Source organism: Scardinius erythrophthalmus (assembly GCF_964197995.2).
Source record: "Scardinius erythrophthalmus genome assembly, chromosome: 24".
NCBI lineage: Eukaryota > Metazoa > Chordata > Actinopteri > Cypriniformes > Leuciscidae > Scardinius > Scardinius erythrophthalmus.
In genome coordinates, this window is record NC_138244.1 from 4,413,564 (window position 1) to 4,421,645 (window position 8,082).

Sequence of the window (8,082 nt, forward strand, 5' to 3'; positions counted from 1 at the left end):
AGTAAACTGGCCTGTCAATCATCTCACCACAGTAAACTGGCCTGTCAATCATCTCACCACAGTAAACTGGCCTGTCAATCATCTCGTTACAGTAAACTGGCCTGTCAATCATCTCGTTACAGTAAACTGGCCTGTCAATCATCTTGTCACAGTAAACTGGCCTGTCAATCATCTCACCACAGTAAACTGGCCTGTCAATCATCTCACCACAGTAAACTGGCCTGTCAATCATCTCTCCACAGTAAACTGGCCTGTCAATCATCTCGTCACAGTAAACTGGCCTGTCAGTCATCTCTGTCACAGTAAACTGGCCTGTCAATCATCTCACCACAGTAAACTGGCCTGTCAATCATCTTGTTACAGTAAACTGGCCTTTCAATCATCTCACCACAGTAAACTGGCCTGTCAATCATCTTGTCACAGTAAACTGGCCTGTCAATCATCTCTGTCACAGTAAACTGGCCTGTAAATCATCTCACCACAGTAAACTGGCCTGTCAATCATCTTGTCACAGTAAACTGGCCTGTCAATCATCGTCACAGTAAACTGGCCTGTCAATCATCTCTGTCACAGTAAACTGGCCTGTCAATCATCTCGTCACAGTAAACTGGCCTGTCAATCATCTCGTCACAGTAAACTGGCCTGTCAATCATCTCACCACAGTAAACTGGCCTGTCAATCATCTTGTTACAGTAAACTGGCCTGTCAATCATCTTGTCACAGTAAACTGGCCTGTCAATCATCTCTGTCACAGTAAACTGGCCTGTCAATCATCTCACCACAGTAAACTGGCCTGTCAATCATCTCACCACAGTAAACTGGCCTGTCAATCATCTCTGTCACAGTAAACTGGCCTGTCAATCATCTTGTCACAGTAAACTGGCCTGTCAATCATCTCTCCACAGTAAACTGGCTTGTCAATCATCTCACCACAGTAAACTGGCCTGTCAATCACCTCGTCACAGTAAACTGGCCTGTCAGTGATCTCTGTCACAGTAAACTGGCCTGTCAATCATCTCTGTCACAGTAAACTGGCCTGTCAATCATCTCGTCACAGTAAACTGGCCTGTCAATCATCTTGTTACAGTAAACTGGCCTGTCAATCATCTCTGTCACAGTAAACTGGCCTGTCAATCATCTCTGTCACAGTAAACTGGCCTGTCAATCATCTCGTCACAGTAAACTGGCCTGTCAATCATCTTGTCACAGTAAACTGGCCTGTCAATCATCTCACCACAGTAAACTGGCCTGTCAATCATCTTGTCACAGTAAACTGGCCTGTCAATCATCTCACCACAGTAAACTGGCCTGTCAATCATCTTGTCACAGTAAACTGGCCTGTCAATCATCTTGTTACAGTAAACTGGCCTGTCAATCATCTTGTCACAGTAAACTGGCCTGTCAATCATCTCACCACAGTAAACTGTATTGAAGAGAAATACGTTGACCTGCAGTTGCGTGTCTTTCATGCGGAGACTCTCCTCATATTAATGGATTATTAATGATGCAATTAAAAGTGAATGGCCAAACGGATCTTTTTAAAAGTCCACATTGTTATTGCAGATTAAATGTGACACGGATAACATTAAATAAATATTTTTTTAATCAGGTTAAACTGTGATTAATCACTCAAACCCTTATCTAAACCCTATCCGCCATGTTTTGTAGTTTTTTAACACTCGTGTTTGCAGTTCCTCCTCCAAAGCGCAATGGATTGTGGGTAATATTAGCCTTTATAGTGAACACAGATCCACACTTCGAAAATCCACTGGAAATAGTAGATCATCCGAGGGCTTCTGGCATAATCTTTTCAACATAAATGCTTTGGGACACATTATTCTAATCTCACACACTGTTTAGGATGGATAGCGTGAACACTGAGATGCAGGGACAGTGTTTTTCGCCTACTATAGGCTTTAGCATGAGATATAGCGCATGCCATGGAAACCTAAATTGAGTCATTCTTTATCGCACAAAAAGTCCTTTAAATGTAAATGAGGCTCATTCTGGACTCATAAATGATTAACATGACGCTTTTCCCGCTCAGAGAAAGCGTGCTGTAAATAAACCTTTATTTCAGCTTTGTAGATATCTTCATAAATTGTTGCATTTGCATGTTTGTTTATATGTGAATTCAGATTGTAGGATTAAACACTGTATGTAAATAAAGCACATCAACAACGTGTGCAACTCATTAGTGAACTCCCTCCTCAGACTGCAGAGCAAACCATCACATTTAAAACTGTATTTGTTGTTGCAATGACATTTTCCCTTGAGTCTGTGTGTTAATAAACCGGCAGTGTGTGATCAAACCAGCACTGTGCAAACAACACACACATTAAAACATCACTAAACAACACGCCTGACCTTTCCAATCCAATTACACTGAGAAATGCCAGTCTTCGAGCCGGTCTCGAGTCCTCATGCTCACTGACCCGCTACGAGACGGGTGGAAGTCTGTCCTGATCTCAGAGGATCTGGATTCGGGACGCTGGTCTTGGATCAGTCATCTGGAAAGAATTAAGGATTTCTTTTTGTTTTGTGGCGTGTGAACAGCCAGATGATGGTCGTGAGTGACGTCATATAAGTGATGGTGAGATTTTGTTGGATATATTTAATCTCCATCCAGAACATTCCAAAAATCTGAAGTCACTCCATAAATAAAACAAACATTTAGCTTTATCATCGCATATCTGCCGACATTGAAAGCATCAAACCATTAAACTGCTAATTTGTTTTGGCATTCTTACCCTTTTTTTAGTGTCTTTGGGTTTTCCAGTCATGCAGATTCAGTCCTGTCACCACTGATCTGAAAAGTCACATCGGTATGGCAAGCCGTTTTAGCTATAATTGAACCCAGTGTTACTCGTCGTAATTGCATTTTTACTAGTAAGAATTCAATTAGAGAGCTCTACAATTCAATTCTTACTGGTAAAAATTACATTTACAGAACCCTCTAATTCAATTCTTACTTGTAAAAATTACATTTACAGAGCTCTCTTATTCAATTCTTACTAGTAAAAATTACATTTACACAGCTCTCCAATTCAATTATTACTAGTAAAAATTACATTTACAGAGCTCTCCAATTCAATTATTACTAGTAAAAATTACATTTACAGAGCTCTCTTATTCAATTCTTACTAGTAAAAATTACATTTACAGAGCTCTCTAATTCAATTATTACTAGTAAAAATTACATTTACAGAGCTCTCTAATTCAATTATTACAAGTAAAAATTATATTTACAGAGCTCTCTAATTCAATTATTACTAGTAAAAATTACATTTACAGAGCTCTTATTCAATTCTTACTAGTAAAAATTACATTTACAGAGCTCTCTTATTCAATTCTTACTAGTAAAAATAGTAAAAATTACATTTACAGAGCTCTCTTATTCAATTATTACTAGTAAAATTACATTTACAGAGCTCTCTAATTCAATTCTTACTAGTAAAAATTACATTTACAGAGCTCTTATTCAATTCTTACTTGTAAAAATTACATTTACAGAGCTCTCTTATTCAATTATTACTAGTAAAAATTACATTTACAGAGCTCTCCAATTCAATTATTACTAGTAAAAATTACATTTACAGAGCTCTCTAATTCAATTATTACTAGTAAAAATTACATTTACAGAGCTCTCTAATTCAATTATTACAAGTAAAAATTACATTTACAGAGCTCTCTAATTCAATTATTACTAGTAAAAATTACATTTACAGAGCTCTTATTCAATTCTTACTAGTAAAAATTACATTTACAGAGCTCTCTTATTCAATTCTTACTAGTAAAACTTACATTTACAGAGCTCTCTAATTCAATTATTACTAGTAAAAATAGTAAAAATTACATTTACAGAGCTCTCTTATTCAATTATTACTAGTAAAATTACATTTACAGAGCTCTCTAATTCAATTCTTACTAGTAAAAATTACATTTACAGAGCTCTTATTCAATTCTTACTAGTAAAAATTACATTTACAGAGCTCTCTAATTCAATTATTACTAGTAAAACTTGCATTTACAGAGCTCTCTAATTCAATTATTACTAGTAAAAATAGTAAAAATTACATTTACAGAGCTCTCTTATTCAATTATTACTAGTAAAATTACATTTACAGAGCTCTCTTATTCAATTATTACTAGTAAAATTACATTTACAGAGCTCTCTAATTCAATTATTACTAGTAAAAATTACATTTACAGAGCTCTCTTATTGAATTTTTACTAGTAAAAAAACGAATTAAAGATATGTATAATTGCAGAGCTCTGTAATTGAATTAAAGAGCTCTGCAATTGCATTCTTACTAGTAACAATTGAATTAGAGAGCTTTGTAATTGTAATTTTTACTTGTAATAATTGAATAAGAGAGCTCTCTTATTGTAATTGCTACTAGTAAAAATTTAATTGTAGAACTCTCGAATTCAATTCTTACTAGTAAAAATGCAATCACAACGAGTAACGCTGTGTACAATTTAAGCTAAAACGGCTTGCCATACATCGGTCATGAACATTCGTGTCTCAGCCGAATCCAATCGTTTAGTCTTTTAAATAAACTTGACTTAAAAAGTATCTCGAAAAGGCATACATCTAAAAAGCCTTGCCAAGATTACTCACACACACCAGATTTAATTGTAAAAAAAACGTGTTTACAACAAAATTATATTAATAAGTTACTCAAAATATTTAAGAAAAGTACCAAACATTGTTGACAATGTAGTTTCTTTTTTGTTACAATTACAATGAGACATTTTTCTCAATGCATTCCTGCGTCAAGTTGTGTGTGGATTGTGTGTCCTTTACCTAATGTACACACTGATGGTGTGAGATAATAAAATAGTTTGAAATATAATGTGGGTTTTGTTCTCTTGACCAGATGGCAGAAAATCTCTCATCCACACATTTGATGAACGGCTCGCTATTCTTCATCAAAATATCAACACACGATTTTAAGGTTAATTGATCTAATTTAGAGATCCGTGGCATTGCATGAAGTTTTTGAGTCTGTTTGTTAATGAGGGATTTGTGGAGTAAAATGAAGTCAATAGTTGAACTGCCACAGACGGTTATTATTCTTTAATTGAACACTCATTGTAATTCACACGGTTGTTATACTTCCATGAGGAAGATGAACATTCCACACATATTTGCTATTCATTACAACCTACATTTGTGAAAATTATTGGTAAATATGATTATAGATGGCTGTAATAATAAATCTGTATTGTTTATCCTTTTAATCTTTCATTTAAAAAATGCACAAAAATCTGACCTTTCATTTTAAAGTAAAATAATTAAAAGTGTGGGGAGAAATCACATTATGTAATAAATGCTTTTTTCCAAAACGTTGGCCATAAATATTGGTATTTTTAATGGGTAAAATATCTCTGAAGTATATTCTCATTATAATGATTGTTAATTTGAACCTTTAATAATAATAGCAGCTGACAGGTTTCCCTGTGTGTTTACAGCATTAGTTGAGAGAGATCTGAATATTAGGCCCCTTTGTGCCTGATAAATAGCCAAATTAATCGATATTGAATCAAGATCAGAACTGAATCGCAAGCTTTTGAATCCGAGCTAAACTCAAAGGTTGGCAGCGGTACAGACCCATTTAGTTTAGCAGAGCTTTAATCTGCGAGATGAATTTCTAACGATTACGGTGATTTGTTTCTGTTTTTTTAATAAACATGAATGATATACAGATTCCCCTTATAAATAGCCGTGCAGCATTAAAATACACACTTTTTCACTTCGGACATCACAGAGTGTGGCTGAGAGCAATAAACTAACCAATGATCCAATCCGAATCCTAAATCTTGACTTAAACCATCCATAGGATTAACATGTACGCCCTACTGTGTACTGTACCTGATATTTATGCCTTACTGTACCTGATCTGATGGATATCCTATCCTTATTATGAAGGTTAATAATTCTAATGAAAGCTGACCTATGTCAAACCCCTCACACTCAGTCTGTGATCTGTTCAATAGAGACAGTGAGTATTTGTTCTTAGGAAACACTGACATCTGGTGGCCACTATGAAACATGACAACGCTTTATTTTTTATTTTTTTAAACAAAAACAAAAAACATAATAACAGTAAAGTATACAGAGGCCTATTTGCATTACATAAGAAAAAAAAGTTTGTATGTTATCTTTATTAATTGACTTTCAGTTTAATTAAGCTGTTTGTTCTTCGGAAACACTGACATCTGGTGGCTACAGTGAGACATGACAGTGCTTTATTTTTTGTATGTATTTATTTTTTAAAACAGTAAAGTATATGGAGGCCCATTTGCATCACACAAGAAACAAGTTTATATGTTATCTGTATGAATTAAATTTCACTCTTTTCGTCACACAGATGTGGAGAAATATAATGCACACACCTTTTTGAAAGCGCCATATGTGTTTGAACAACACCAGGGTGAGTAAACAGCACTGCTTTTCACCAGATAACACATTCCCGTGAGTGTCTGTATTGCTTTGGTTGTTGAGATGGATTACCGGCTGATCTGTGATTCATGTTAGCCAGATAACAGCTATAACAGATGGCATATTCCTGTCATTCTGCACAAATCCCATAATCCCATGGGATTATTGAAACAGTTGTTGAGTGTGATGTTGTTTCAACAGTTCAGCATTGAACACACAATATTAAATCAGGTAAAGTTGGAGAGATAAAGCACTTTTTAAAGTCTGATATGCATGCGGAAATCATCATTTTGACATGAGTTTATATATTTGCTGACAGTGTGGGTCAAATAATATTTAAGAAATATTAAATTATCCACTATACTGATTATTAAAAGTAATTCCTCTTGTTCATATCTGTTATAAATATTTAAATTATACGCTGTTGTGGTTTGTTTTGTTGATTGCTGAACTGATATAAACTGCATTTCATGGAAAAGTAATTTTTTAGCACTTTTTTTACAGTGTCATTGTTAAATATCACATGTTGTTGCTAGTAATAACTATTAATTATGCATAATTACATGCAACTAACCCTAAACCAAACCCTTACCCATGTTGTTAATTAATATTACACTGTAACAATGTATGACACCTTAAAATAAAGAATAACCAAATAAAGTGTATCCTAACCCTTTATTATGCACTTAATAATATTAACATGCACTTATTGGTTAGGGTCGGATAAGGTTTGGTTTAGTTGCATAATTATGCATAATATTTTGCAACATTAATACCTTTCACTGGGATTTACCATGGTATAGTGATCAGTACTTTGACTTTCAGTGCCATATTTATAGATGTGTGTTTTATTGCTGGTGTAGTCTGTGTGTATTCTCTCTGTTTGAGCTTCTTTTAAGTTAATACACTGCTTGGTTGTGTCTTTATTGGGATTATTTGTAGGGAGGTGAATGCCATTTGTGTTTGTCTTTTGATTTCTTTTACTTACACTGCAAAAAAAAAAAAAAAAAAAAAAAAGCTTACCTAGTATTTATGTCGTTTCCAGTCAAAATATCAAACATTTCTTAAATCAAGATGCATTTACTAAAGTAGTAAAATGACATGCGATATTATGTCTTGCTTTCTGGGGACATAAATCAAAATGGAGTGAGTTTTTGCTTAAAACAAGCAACCAATGGGGTCAGAAAACTAATATTGCTTCTGTTTGAATTAAAATTATTTTTCTCACCCCATTGGAAGACCATTTTGCCAACTCACTTCATTTTGATTAATTCCCCCGGAAAACAGGACACAATATCTTATGGCATTTTACTCAGTAAATGCATCTTGATGTAAGAATTTTTAGATATTTGGACTGGAAACAACAAAAATACTAGGTACAAAAGCATTAAGAATTTCTTTTGTTTGTTATTTTGGCCGTTCCCCTCCTGAAGTCATATCTTTATATCCAACTGATTATGTACAAATAAAACTTGTGAAATGTTTTTACTTTACAAACTAGTGTCCTTATAATGTGTGCTTGTCCTGGGACCTGAAGATCTCTCTCTCTCTCTCTCTCTCTCTCTCTCTCTCTCTCTCTCTCTCTCTCTCTCTCTCTCTCTCTCTCTCTCTCTCTCTCTCTCTCTCTCTCTCTC